The sequence below is a fragment of the Homarus americanus genome, unplaced genomic scaffold (genome assembly GCF_018991925.1).
Source record: "Homarus americanus isolate GMGI-L3 unplaced genomic scaffold, GMGI_Hamer_2.0 scaffold32583, whole genome shotgun sequence".
Lineage (NCBI taxonomy): Eukaryota > Metazoa > Arthropoda > Malacostraca > Decapoda > Nephropidae > Homarus > Homarus americanus.
Genome location: NW_024713129.1, coordinates 40427733 through 40443181, shown reverse-complemented (window position 1 = coordinate 40443181; position 15449 = coordinate 40427733). Strand labels below are relative to the sequence as shown.

The window sequence follows — 15449 nt, the reverse complement described above, 5'->3', positions numbered from 1 at the left end:
GAAGCCTTGACAACTCCATTATGAAGTTAGGGATTAGATGACGCCAAATTCAATCACCTTAATGCACTTTAAGAGAGAGGAGTCACCGTGCCAGGGCTTAATATTATCCTGGACCCTAGAGGTTGATGACTTATTCAGTGTCAGGGGCAGAAATACATCGATGTACACAGCACCTGATCCCAATCAACTCCAGTATAGGTGTTAATAATGTAGAGGTGACCAGGTGTGTTGCACGTTGGTAGTGTTGGATGGTGATGCAGGAAAGAGGTAGTGTGTTGAGGGTGGTGTGTGGTTATGACTCACTCCCACAACCCCCCCACACCACTCACACATCCTCACAACTGTACCACAAAACCCCCACACTACTCTTACAGCATCCTCACAACACTACCACAACCCCCCCACACCACTCACACATCCTCACAACTGTACCACAAAGCCCCCACACTACTCATACAGCATCCTCACAACACTACCACAACCCCCCCACACCACTCACACATCCTCACAACACTACCACAACCCCCCACACCACTCACACATCCTCACAATACCACAAAGCCCCCACACTACACATCCTCACAACACTACCACAACCCCCCACACCAATTACACATCCTCACAACACTACCACAACCCCCCACACCAATTACACATCCTCACAACACTACCACAACCCCCCACACCAATTACACATCCTCACAACACTACCACAACTCCCCACACCAATTACACATCCTCACAACACTACCACAACTCCCCACACCAATTACACATCCTTACAACACTACCACAACCTCCCACACCACTCACACATCCTCACAACACTACCATAATAAAATTAATTATTTCTAGTGTGGTCGACTTCCTACACAAAGACAGGCTATAAATAGCCGTCTTATCTCAACCTCCTTCCTTCCCCCTCCATCCCTCTGTTCTCAGAGAGGTCTTGGTAAATAACTTTTGTTTGTTTATTTTCATTGTTTGTCTAATTTATCATGTTGTATCAAAGTAATATGACTTAAAGTTTTAGGCAGCTACCAAACAGGGAGATTCTACTGCCTGGGAAGATATTGGAAGCATAATGTACAGTATTGTCTAATGGTAGACCCTGCTGCCAAATGGCATCACGAAAATTGTGACCAAGTCTTAGGTTGCTGATTTATCTTTTTGCCTCATTTACACACAATTGCAGAGTTTCAATTGTTTCTCTTCCTTTGACAACACAACATACATACAATATAATGTTTCTCACCTTTGATCTTTTTTCCATTTATTTATGGTTGGTTATTTAAAATAATGCCAATTCACTTCAAGTATTGGCATCAAATTTTACTGGCTGGTGTACACTAGTGACTCACTTAAGCGGCAGTTATTTAATTGGAACTAATGTTGGTGTGAGTAAAATATTTCCATTTACTTGAAATAGATTTGCCGATTTATTTGTTTATTTATTTATTTATAATATACTGTAATACATTAAACACACTGCAAGTATTTTCTTTAATTTATATACTTGTTTCGCAAAAGTGGGAGGCGACCATTATAACTGGTAGGTGATCATTAAGGACCAAACTCTGAATCCATGACATGACTTCTGTTCATCATTTATATCCTAAATTTATCACTGTCGGTAGTTTCAAGAATTAACGCAGTCATTTACTGAATATTCTTTGTAAAAAAATAAATTTTAAAATAATTATTTATAGGAGATAAGTATTATGATCAGTAAATATACAGATATGCATTACTGGCCACCTCCGAACACAAGGACGGCTAAAAATAGCCACAGGCGATCACAGTCAAGGTCACTTTCCCTGGTAGGACTTTGTGAGTGGTTTACCATGTTTCCATCACCACTCTTGACACGCAATATTTAAGAAGTAAAAATTTTATACTTGGTGCTTAAGACGACCCTCTAACTTTGGGCAGATTTTTTTAATGTTCAAATTCCGTCTTATAAGCCGAGATATACGGTACAGTAATATCTCCGTTAGCCGGAATCCCTCAAACCCGGAACTCTCCGACAGCCGGAATTGAAATTTGCTTGGAAAAGCATTCCCTAAGCCGGAATTAAAAAAAAATTCCGGCTTTAGGAACAAATTTTCCGAGGTCGAAAATAGAGAGCATTTCTGAAAATGTCTTGAATAAAGACAAAAGCTCAAGATTTTTGGGGAGGGACCAGACCTGACTCAATGTCAGGTGGCGTTAGGGTAGGGGATTAGTGGTCTCATATTACTGACTTTCTGATGGAATAAGAGGTCACCTTTCTTGGGTAGGGGATTAGTGGGTCTCATAACCTGAAGATGTCTTGAATAAACACGAAACCTAAAATATTTTAAAGAGATTGTTATAAGTAAAAGTATAAATGAGCAAGGTTGTATCCATTCAACATTACATTACATAACATTTTAAAATATACTGTAGAGTGAGAAAGCAGAAAGGTGTGGGTGAATAGATATATGGAGTAGAAAGGAGTGGTAACATGCACCAGTGTTGCCAAGCAATAAGCTTCTCAACATTGATTTGCCTCCTTACAGTCACACAACAAAACCCTCACTGGATGCATGTTGTCTTAATTCCCGTGTGTGTAATAATAAATAATAATAATAATTAACGGTTTATTAAGTTAACATGGCGGCCCGAATGCTGAAAATATACAATGAACAGAGATGATAAGTTACATATGGTGAATTCAGGGAGTGGGTCACTTGATTGACAAAAGCTTTCAATACAGAAACATAAGAAACATTGTCAACATATAGAATAACTATACAGCTTTGTGTGTGTGTGTGTGTGTAATAATAATAATAATAATTAACGGTTTATTGAAAAAATTCTGCAGCCCGAAGGCTGAAAATATACATTGGACATAAATGACTTATTACATACATTGGTGGTTTAACAAAAGCCTTCATTAGAGAAAGGCAAAGGAACATACAGTGAACATACAGATAAATGTAGGTGTTGAACAGCAAACTCATAGTGTAGTAACTGCCTCCCAGATGGTGTTAGGAGGAACTCACGTGGTGTAGTAGTTCCCTCAGATGGTGTTATGAGGGACCTGGCGTGGTGTAGTAATTACCTCGCAGATGGTGTTATGAGGGGCCTCACGTGGTGTAGTAATTCCCTCACAGATGGTGTTATGAGGGACCTCACGTGGTGTAGTAATTACCTCACAGATGGTGTTATGAGGGACCTCACGTGGTGTAGTAATTACCTCACAGATGGTGTTTTGAGGGGCCTCACGTGGTGTAGTAACTCCCTCACAGATGGTGTTATGAGGGGCATCACGTGGTGTAGTAATTCCTTCACAGATGGTGTTATGAGGGGCCTGACGTGGTGTAGTAATTACCTCATAGATGGTGTTATGAGGGGCCTCACGTGGTGTAGTAATTCCCTCACAGATGGTGTTACGAGGGACTTGACGTGGTGTAGTAATTCCCTCACATATGGTGTTATGAGGGACATGTGGTGTAGTAATTCCCTCACAGATGGTGTTATGAGGGACATGTAGTGTAGTAATTCCCTCACAGATGGTGTTATTCGAGTGAGGTGTGGTCCCAGGCCTTCCTATCGTAGACGGATTAACACATCGCTGGTTGTTGTTGGGTTTCACGCGCCGTTATCACTGGGTACCTGGGACCTCACTGTGTGAAGGTTAACTTGGGTACGACTGTTACTGTTGAGTTGTTCTCTCTGTTTAACACTGGTTCCTTTCCTTTCCTAAATGAAATTGTAACATCTGGCGAGAACTTGTTGATATTCCGGTGGGGAGGAGGGTTCAGGGGAGGGGGTTGGTATGGGCCAACTTAACAGTTGACCTGGCTGCTCCGAGAGGAGCGCCAGGTACACGTGCACGTGTGTGCGTGAGTGCGTGCGTGCCCCATCCAAACAGAGGTGCCAATTTAGCCAGCGGGGTGAACATCGAGTACTGGGTAAAGGTTGGTCTTTTCAACATAAGACGACTCCAGGCAAGAACAAAGGTGTCGGCAGCTTCCATTACTGAGCTTCAGTATGCAGACGACCTCACCCTTGTTGTTCACACTGAACACGACCTACAGGAGATCCTGAACATCTATGCAGATGCGTATGCACACTGCGGCCTTGAGGTGAATGTACATAAGACTCGGATTCTCTTTCAACCTGCTCCTGGGTCAGACACACCTCCACCATCCATCCAGCTTAACAGTACTACCCTCTCTAATGTTGACCACTTTCGGTATCTCGGCTCCCACCTGTCCACCACCGCAAACATCGATGAAGAGATTCATCATCGGATCAGATGTGCATCTCAAACCTTGGGTGGACTCCGAAATCGTGTCTTCAGCTGTAGGGAGCTGAAATTATCCACAAAGCTGTACGTATATCAAGCAGTGGTCCTGCCCACCCTAATATATGACAGTGAGACATGAGTCACATATAGGAGGCACCTCAAGGCACTTGAAAACTTTCACCAATGTAGTCTACGTTCCATCCTCCGAGTTTCCTGGGAAGACGAGAACAAAAGCCAGCATTCTGGCTGACACCAACTGTAGGAGCATCGAGGCTACCATTATCCATGAACAATTACGTTGGACTGGCCATGTTACCCGCATGGACAACAATAGACTGCCAAAGCAGCTACTTTACAGTTCACCTAACGAATATTAAACGTAATGCCGGCAGGCAATTGAAAAGGAATAAGGATAGTCTTAAGACAAATCTGAAAAGGTGCCAAATTGACCCCCTCACCTGGGGGTTGATTACATCGTAACGCTTGGAGGAGCCCAACTCCAAACCAAGGCAGACAAGCGCCAACGTCGGAAAGACGCTGCCACCGCCCCTCCCACAGTAGATGGAGCCCTCCACATGTACAACGAATGTGGACGACGCTGCCGGTCCCGTATCGGGCTCTTTAGTCGCCTCAAACCTCACTAACCTAGGTGACATCCCTAATAACCCCATATCATTTTACCATAGCTGGATGATCGTCATACTCGATTCCGAGTGACAGCAAAGTAGTAGTAGTATTAGTAGTAGTGTGTGTGTACATTAGATAAATGACACTGTTTCCAGTGTACATACTTCTCTGGTATGTACATTACATAACATTAATTAAAAGATACATACTACAGTAGCTTTTATATTAATTCCACTACAGTTTAGTCTACATTTACGCGGTTTTTGTTTACGCGTTTGGTCATTTACGCGGTGCCTTCCCAGAATGAAAATGCTTTAATTACGCGGTAAATTTTGTCATTTTCGCGGCGAGCGGCTGGAGAGGTCCAGACCGCTGCACCATTTTTTACCCACGCGGTCCATTCTTGACCATACGCATGAAGCGGCGCGGTGAGTGGTGCGCATTAGGCTGCTCTTAGGTTATCGCTGACGTCATATGACGTATCAGACTGTGATTGGGCCATGCATCCTTACCACCCACGGATTCCCTCCGCCGCTAGCTGTGATTGGTTTAATGTAACATGATGTGCCCTACCACCAGAGGGTAGAAGTCGCTGACCTAGCCGGGCCTGTCTCATTGTTCTCAGTCTGCGTATACAGTTCTCTCTTGTGCCCGCTATTCCCCTCACAACTCTCAATGGCTTCCGCGGGACCCCCGCCACCAGAGAAAAGCATTGAATTACCTGGACCAAGCCATTATAATGTGAAGGATATCATCGAGTTGGGGGAGAAAATTAAGCTCATCCTTGACAACGACCCAGACAAGCATCGGTATGAAGAGTAATAACCATCTGACGAAAGTTATGGAGCCGTATATCCAGATCTATCTCGACAACATCAATGCTAGTCGTCAACGTAGTATTGAGGACTTCCTCGCCCGCAACCCACCACAACCACAGCCAGCCCAAGTCAGTGATAGTGACAGTGACAGTAAAGATATGGACTTTGAGAGGTTTGTCTGGGAGGCCCTGCAAACCTCTGCGAGTAGTGAAAGTGATTCACCGGAGGGCAACTAATCTGCTCTCTGCCTCGGAACCAGCCGCCATCCACTAGGGTGTGACCGTTGCCCTTCAAACATAAAAAAAATGGTCCTACAATGCTGTTCAAAGTTTTAGTGTTGTGTATTTATCTAGGAAACACCCCTGTAAATTTTCTTGGAGATCGGTGCATGTTTGATCTAGCACCGTCGGCTTTACAAAATAACAAGGAATATTATTATCTATTGAACAAATTTAGTGGAATTTCTTTTATTAGACTTATAAGATATACTAACACCAAGCAAATGATCGATCATATCTATCTTAATACCCCTAAAACAATATTTAAGATTAGTACGAAATACAATAATCCCAATAATTGCATTTCTAGGTTCAAGACTCATTTCTCTCAACTGGCGTACAATGAAGAAAAGAAATACTACAACTCCGCAATGCCTGGAGTGTTTGAGGAGCGCCAGCAGGAGATGGCTGACTTCTTCCGTGAATCTCTAGCCCAACCATTTACACGTGGCGACTACAAGGAGCTGGTAGAGCTTTGTCTGCTGCTTGTAACTAAAGGATCCGTGCCAGTGAACTTCACGATGGTCTACCCCGGCGCACCTCACAAAGCAAGGTGGATGGCTAAACTGCTCTATACCCTCAAGATTGTTCTCTTGTCAGGCCAGATCAAAGAGCAGTTTCCCAAAGCCGAGGTTGTGACTAAAAGTCAGATCAGCAAGTTAGAACGGTTTGCTGTGTTCACAGTCGCTGTTTATGTCCCATGGTGGATTGTTTGCCCCGTTCCAGCAAGTGCGCCACTGAATGACTTGAATTTGGTCGAAACCTTGGCTGAATTTGCCCCATATGACGCCACAATAGTTGACAAAGCACGTGTGGCACTCGGTAGACACACTTGGTACCTAACTGAGGAGTTGGCCCCACTGGCTTTGTTCTCGTCCCAAGTACAAGAAGGGACAAAAGAGGAGATGAGGAAGGCCCTTCTTTGCCATGAAGACACTGAAGTTACTAAGAGAGTGGGGCTCTATCATGGGGGCTATGGAAAGCCATATCTTCCCCCTGTCCCAGAAAGTGGCACTGGCCTGGTGGACATAATTGGGCCTGACTCAAGCCGGTTCTTTACCATTTTAGACATGCCCTATCAGTTTCTCCACAGTCCAGCCAGTGAATGGGCGGATCATGACGACTACCTGAACATGAAACGGGTTGTGGACAAGCTTCAGGTCGTCAATGAGGCTGCAGAGCGTGGTGTAAAACTTTGCCATGACTTTCTTAATGTTGCCAGGGATGAGGAGCGCTTTCAAGAAGTCCTTCAAGTAGTTGACAATGACAGACTCCGCGTTCCTAATCAGCGCAAACGATCATCTGTTTCTGAATAGAAATCATGGTTTCTTGCTCTAGAGAAATAATACCTTGTGAATACTGTATATGATAAAACTCCTTAATGTACCATGAGAGAATAAGAATGATTAACTTTTTTGTGTTAGTGATAACAGCTTTTAATTAAGACGGGCAAATGATTTGTGTTAATATTCCTTATGATGGTTGTGTAATCTCATATATAGGCGCGTATTCCGTATAAGCAAAATCGGTAGTTTTCAAATTGCTGGTGCTCACTCAAATATGCATGAATCTTCAAAAAATTGCACGTGGGTATTTTTTATGTCAATATGCAACACCAAAATTTTGAACAGCATTGTAGGACAAAGTTGGGGCAACTGTCACACCCTACCATCCACGTGTGCCAACCCAGCTTTTCTACTCACGTAAGTGTTAAAAAACCTAATATTATTGATATTTCTCTTAATTATTAATTGTGTGTGCATACCATCATAAAATTAAGATGTTATTTTGACTACAAGGTACGTATTGTGTCGGAAAAAGTGGAGTTTGGTGGTCGGCCCAGTCTCTATTTCAATTAATCCCATGTGTTCTGTTATTTCATTTACGCGTTTCTCGTTTTATGCGGGCCTTCACGGGTTCAATTGACCGCGTAAATGCAGATTATACTGTACTGTGCATCTACAACCATTGTTAGTCGAGGCTTTAATGTACACAAAATCAATACAATAAGCTCTAATACCCACTCATTTTATCCCAAATACTATTGGTTAATTGCTTTGGAAAAATCCCCCTCACGAGGAGATCACTACACATACGTGTATAGTTCATGTAACACAAGTCAACTTGTGGCATGATGGATGACTCATTAATGAGTAATACGGTATGAAATCAAGAGATTTTCAGGGAATTTTTTGAATATACGTATGTATACAGTACAGTATTTATGAAAAGAATACAAATTAAAATAATGATGGACCATCCAACTTTTAAAAATTTATAAATCTATTACTTCTAATTTCCATTCATTTTCATTAATGTATTTTATAAATTTTGAGAAAAGGCCCCGAGCTATTAACACCGACACAGCGATACACACACCTCCAACATTTATTATTACTGTACATATTCTCGTATGATCATCCACTTATGGTGTATGTTTTATCATTGTTAATGTAAAATATTAAATACTGTTCTGTACGTACTGTAACATGTATAGAAAAATGACAAAATACAGTGATCCCTCGGTTAACGAGCGCCTCGGTTGACGAGTTACCTTCCATAAGATTCTTAACTTCGGTTAACGAGCAATCCCTCGAATAACGAGTTTTTTACGAGCCGACCTCAACATGTTTTCGCTTGCATTTGGCGGTCCACCAGCTGTAGTATTAGTCCGCCAATACAGTAATCGGTTTTAGGGCTTAAATTCCTTACTACAGGTATTTTAGTAAATATCAAGTTTAATATTAAATTTTTTAGTAATTTTAACAATTATTGAACATAATTGAAGGTAAGGAAACTAGTTTCATGTGCTCCATCCAGCCTGGCAACACACCAAACAGGTGCCAGTCTCTCTGTCTTTCAGTGGAAGTAACATTCTGCTTGAGACTCTCTTCACCTAAATGCTTTTTTTCTGTTTGCAAGCAAATTATTGGTCATTTTGAAATTTATTTTACATATTGACAATATATAATGCAGTGCAGTGTTGATTTAAAGAAAATAATCTTGAATTGCACCAAGAGAACTAAAATTTTATGGGTGAAATGGCGCCATGGGGTGACTTCTCTTCCACCCCAATGCCTTCTCTTCTCCCTTCTCCTCCACCCCCATTCTAATTCACATCATGATCATCATCATCATCATATCATCATCATCATCCAGGAGTCTTCTACATACACACCTGAAAGTAAGTGTGCTTTTCTACCATTTTTGTTGAATTTAGGCAATTTTCGGTGAGCTGGAACCAATTACCCAAAAACCCATTGAAACAATGGTTTCGGTTAACGAGTTTTTTCGGTTAACGAGCTACCTTCTAGAACGGATTGTGCTCGTTAACCGACGGACCACTCTATTGCTTCATGCTCCCGAGTTCCAGGTCCTCTGTGCGTGGGTGGTAGGAGGCTGAGACGCTCGAGGTAACTTAGGTTGTTGGCTTGCGTGCAATGATTGGCTAATGCTGTTGTGTGACCTCATGGGACATCTGTAATTGGCTGATGGATCTTGTAGATGATCCCCCCCTCACCCCAGGCTAGCCTCAGGGCAGGCTTAGTGCATAATTCTTTGTCACCAATCCCCCTACAAGGTTCATCTGTTGCTCGCTCCTGTTTTTTGTAGTTTGTTGTGTAGTACTGTACAATTGCTGTACAGAGTACACAATCAACCTACAACACAGTGTTTAAGCTGTGTTAAGACGTCAACAGTGATTTCAGTGTGAATCGGCTGCTTGTCCAATTAACCAGTCCGTTCACACATATTTATATTTGGTTTTTAAGTAACGAAACCCAAACGGTAGTTCCTTTGTTTTATTATAAAAGGTTGTAGATATAATTCCTGAGTGTATATCAACCGTAAGTCTCACTGTCTAGGAGTGAATGAGAAGGGGACGGCGTTTATGTATAATAAACGTTAGGTCACGTCCTTACGATATGAGTTGAGGTGAGCTACTGAAGCTTAAGGGCATCGCAGTGCGTGCTTACAGAAATGCTGAGCTATGGGTCTCGCCCTCTTGGGTGAGTTGCCTGCTCACGTGTCCATATCATGTCTTACTCATAGACAGTGGAAAGTTACAGGGGGTGAATCTGAATATAATATCAGATGTATTGACCCATTTATATAATACATTCTGTTGATGAGACAGGGGCCTATTACAAGTGTACTGTATATTTTTACTGGAAATTAACATTGCATGAGCACAGTACATACACTACCTCACATAGCAGTGGCCATTGTTTGTGTACTACACATTACTGTACCAAGACACCCTCAAGTAAGTACATTACTATACACACCCAAATCTAGTTTTGTACAGTATCTTAATCCCGGCACCCCCCAGGTTACAGAAGGTATGTGTCCTTGAAAATTTGTCTGTAACGTGAAATTCCTTAATGCGAAACCAATTTTCCCATTGACTTCCATTATATAATTCGAGATGCATTCCCAAGGAAATATTTTCGGCAGAAAAGACGTAGTACACGAACATTAATGAATGAAAATATATTTTAACACATACATTGATTATTTTATGATATAATATGATTATATAATTACAGGTGCTTCACTACTTAAGAACTTTCAACTTGCTAACGTTCAGAGATATAAACATCATCACTGAGGGGGGTTACCTGTCAGAACAGGTTTTTAATGTGGATGAGACTGGATTATTTTGAAGAAAATTCCAGATAGAACAAACATTACCTAAGAGGAGAAGAGTGAGCCAGCTTTTAAGGCTGTATGAAAGGGTATAGCTGTACTAAATATACATAATCTTTTCATTTTGTACAATATGTTTGATATCTACATGAGTAAAGTTGGACTTACAAACAATTGGACTTACTAACAAGCCTTGGGAACGTAACTCGTTCGTAAGTAGAGGAGCACCTGTATACAAAACACTTGAAATTAACTTACCACAAATGATGTTGAGTGCTGCATTAGTTGAGATGGTGAGGTAAGGCGGTGCAATTGGAGTTACTGGAAGGGAGACGGATGGGCACTACTGGCTTTTGCCTCGTCCTGTACAGTATTTTAGCAACCACCAAGAAATCCACACAAAATAAATTGTATAATTTCTGTGAATTTTTTTCAAATAGTATTGAAAAAAAAATTTTAACTTAAAAAATGTACCCAATTTCTGTAAGGGCGAATTTTTTGTCCGTATCCCAAATTTATTGGTCATAATTTACAAAATCCGTAAGAGCGAATTTCCGTAACCAGAGTTTCCGTAACCCGGGGGATGCCTGTACTGTACAGTACAGTATAATTCATATTCTACTCCTATAAATCATGATTTCATTTATTTAAAATTCAGTAAGGAGTAAGAAGGGGAGGAGGTATGAGGAGGGAGGGAGGGAGGGAGGGGGAAACTGACTGCACACCCCCATAAGGGTTCCTCGTCATCTCCCCATGCCTGCCATTACCTTTGTAAAAAATTTTACTTTGTTTTTTATTTACTAATAAAGATAAGTTTACTGTAATAATCTGTGCTTATTAATACCTGTACCCTTCATATACTGTATAATACAGTACAACACTTTTTACAATGTATCAGTACTGTAATGATTAAATAAAAAATAGTAAATTTGGCAATGGCTAAGCTTACCCACCACCAACTCTCCTCCCAGTAGAGAGGTCTGGGTGAAAAAATAGCCTTATTATTTGACTTGTCATGTAATTTTGCTGTCAAATTAATAATTGTACTGTACATCATATTTTTTCTAATGTGTTTAATATTTTATATTAACCATGACAAAACATGCACCATAGAAGGCTGATCATACTAGAATATACAGTATAATAATAAATGTTGGAGGAGTGTGTATTGCCGCTTCCCTGCCAACACCTTGCCTCTCCTCTGCTTCCCTCCAACTTGCAGTGTCTCACACAAAAGATTTTATGTATGATGTGATGTTGGGGTATTAATTAATGAATAAAAACAATATTGTACAGTATTGTTAATGACAGTACAATACAGTAGTTTGATGAATAGTAGTTGACAATTGTAGTATGCTGCTATTCTTCAAACGACTGTCATTGACGATGTAATATTGCTTATTTATTAATTAATACCTCAACATCACACCCAGACACCCAAACACCCCATATTGTATGCCATAAATTTATGCATGGTTAACTACGTGGTGGTGAATTAAAAGATCAGCTGTTGAGGAGCTTAGCGCTTGACAACACTGGTGCATGTTATCATTCCTTTCTACTCCATCTCCCTAATCACCCACAGCTTTCAGCTTGTTCACTCCACATTTTAAAATCTTATGTAATGTAATGTTGAAGGGATACAATGTGATAATTGTAAGTATAAAAAATACTGTATTTTAGCTTTCATGTTTATTCAAGACATCTTCAGGTCCTGAGACCTACTAATCCCCCACCCAACAGTGGGTGACCTGACATGTATCAGTTCAGTAATATGAGACCACCAATACCCCACCCTACCTCCACATGACATTGTGTCAGGTCAGGTCAGTTATATGAGATCCACTAATCCTCCACAGCTCCAAGGGAGTGGAAAATACCAGTCTTGGCTCTAACACACAGCTTCTTTCATGACCATATCATATAGATTTTTAGTTTAGACTCTTGGAAAACTCCCCAGCACATAGAAACATGATGAGGATGTGGGCTAGCGTTTGTCTGTGCAAGATGCATAGTTTAGACACTCGGAAAGTTTTTCCAGTAACCGTAAATATTTCCGAGGATGGGGGATTTTTCCGGGTTTGAGAAAGTCGTCTGGTTACCCGGAAATCACTCATCCCCGGAAGTGTTCTGCACCAATATTTCCGGCTAAAGGGGATATCACTGTAGTTGAGTAGTAAAGGTAAACACTAGATTAGCTGCTCACTGCTTAAAAATGAGAAGGCTGATAAATCAGATAAACAGTGACCCTATGGCAATTCAATTTCAATTTCAATTGTTTATTCCTTGATAGAGGAAACGGGATTATAGTGCTGTCACTAGGTACCCCTGTATAATAACACCAGAAGCATCTGGCAAGTGTCACAAGTATATACAGTATAAATATTATAAAGGGGCTTACTAAAGCCTAAGGAAGGAAGAATATTCCTTTAACACATAATCAATGTTATTTACATAATATCTGGCCAGTATGGGGAGGATCATCGTGTCTCCGTCAGGGGGTCGTGGAGTGGTGGTCCAGCAGGCGTCACAGAAGCGTTGTGTGTGGGGACATCTTAGGAGGTAGTGGATAAGGATGCGGCTGTCAGGTCTTTTGCATAATGAGCAAGAGCGTTGCTCAGGGGATGCGGGGATACCAATCTCCCAAGCAAAGTCATACCCAATGATGATACGGGCAGCAATCACGTCCCCTTTCCGCGACCCTTTCCCATAGACATACGAGAAGTCAGGAAGCTTACGGAGGACATTGTACCAGGTGGGCGGGGAGTCCAGGGGGATGGCTGCTTCCCGAGCTTCTCTCTGTTTGCGGCAAATTTGGGTCCTAAGCTGTAAAAGTGTTCGAGGAACAACGTGGTCAGGTGTGGCCTTGTTGCAGCCAGTCTTGGCAAGGCCATCTGCTGCCTCATTCCCCAAGATACCGACATGACTGGGTATCCATAGGAATGTCACAGGACGGCCTGCATCCTGAAGTGTGGATGTTAACCCTTGTATTCGGAGGATGAGGTCCATATTTTCCCCTGACCCAAATGCTATCCCGTCGAGAGCAGACCTGGAATCGCAGCAGACAAGCAAGGGGCAGAAGCCATTTGCTTCTTCCTCAGCGAGAAGGGCAGCAAGGAGGGCTATTAGTTCAGCCTGAGTGGAGGATGCCCCGTCAGAAGCTCTGAGAGACAGTTTGATAGGCTCAGGGGCATCAGGACGGGAGATGTAGACACCAGTCCCGGCCCGACCTGTAGCGGGGTCAACAGAACCATCAGTGTAGAGGACGACCCTACTTGGGGACCAGTGGGCGATCCTGGAGAGGTGGTATTTGCAGAGAATAACAGGGTTCACGTGGGATTTTGGGAGCGGTACACCGAGGGCAATCACTTCAGGTTGATAATCCAGCCAGGGAGAAGGAGACCAACCAACAGCAGGGGTGACAACAATATCAGGCAGGAGGTCGTGTTCCTGAAGGGCTCGGATGAGTGACCCTCACCCTATGGCACCCTATCATTCCACTTGCCTCAGGTTCACTCAAACTTCAGTTTGAGTGAAAGATTATGTAAACTGTACTTATATATGCTGACATTAGAAGAGGGTCAAGACACAGAGTCATCATTGAGAAATCAAAGAAAATAGGAAAGAGAATAGTTATGAAGCGATCAAATACGGTCTTAAATAATATCTTTATTATCTTTGCTTCACTTGACCTAAGCTGAGTATACAGGTAAGTAGATTTATTTTTAATTTTTTTGAAAATTTGATCATTTATTTTACCCTAGTTTATTTAGTAAGATGGTAGAAAGAAAGTTTTCATTTATATTTTTTTTCATTATTAATATGAGTGTTGATATGTTTCAGTGGAGGAGGGCGTATTCTTACATTCCCAAGGAATCCCTGTGTACAATGGAGGTGTCTTCCATGAAACACCCTTGTGTCTCTTCTTCAGCAGTTTTCTTATAAGGTAATGCCTATCATTTGTTTCTTGTAGTGACAATAAACTTAAAGGATTATATGTATGCTGTACTTATATGGTACTGGTAGTTGATATCATAAAATGACACCTCTTGCCTAATGTAATGCAGGAAATGACAATGATATAGACTATATAAATCATATTATATAGGAGGTTTGGTGGAGAAGGAAAGTTAGGATGTACAAGTACAATATTGAGGAAAGTGGAATATTACTTGTACTGTATATGGATATTGTTAGTTGGAATGTGTGCTGGGCAATCATACAAAATAAATACAGTGGTTTAGTGAGTAGAGTACTGTAGTGTCCAATATTAGTAAGAGATTATATATGCTGATAACCACATAGGAAACAAGAAAACACAAAATTCCCAAGCGCTTTTGTGTAATTTCCATCTTCAGGGGTGAGTACAGACTAAAGAGTAATTATTATTATTATTATTATTATTATTATTATTATTATTATTATTATTATTATTATTATTATTATTATTATTATTATTATAATTATAATATTCCCCAGGCCCCAATGAGGGTCAGTGACTTGTGCCGGGTGGGCTAATACACATAAAAAAAAAACACATTCTGAAAACCGAAAAATACCGAAATCCGAAATGCCTCTGGCCCCAAGGATTTCGGATAAGGGATTTTCAACCTGTATAGAGTGAATGAAATATTCCCTCAAACAACAATTGACAACTGTTTATGTTTCCCACCTCCTCGGGCACCTGTGTCCAGCGCGACTGACTAGTCAACCAGCGCCCACTGGCCTAAAATGTTATTTGCTCTGTTTTGGGAATGTTTCTTAGGGAGGCTTCTTAGCCCAGAACCCCCAAATTTTTTGTCT

The 15449-nt window shown here is 41.3% G+C and overlaps 1 long non-coding RNA gene across 1 annotated transcript in view; it reads left to right on the top strand.

The window, feature by feature from the left end:
• LOC121869978 overlaps window positions 1-14598 on the top strand; it is a 38469-nt gene extending 23871 nt beyond the window's left edge. Inside the window, exon 3 of the long non-coding RNA XR_006089619.1 lies at window positions 14490-14598. This is a non-coding gene — a long non-coding RNA (uncharacterized LOC121869978). The remainder of the gene's footprint in view (window positions 1-14489) is intronic.
• Window positions 14599-15449: the final 851 nt, after the last annotated feature.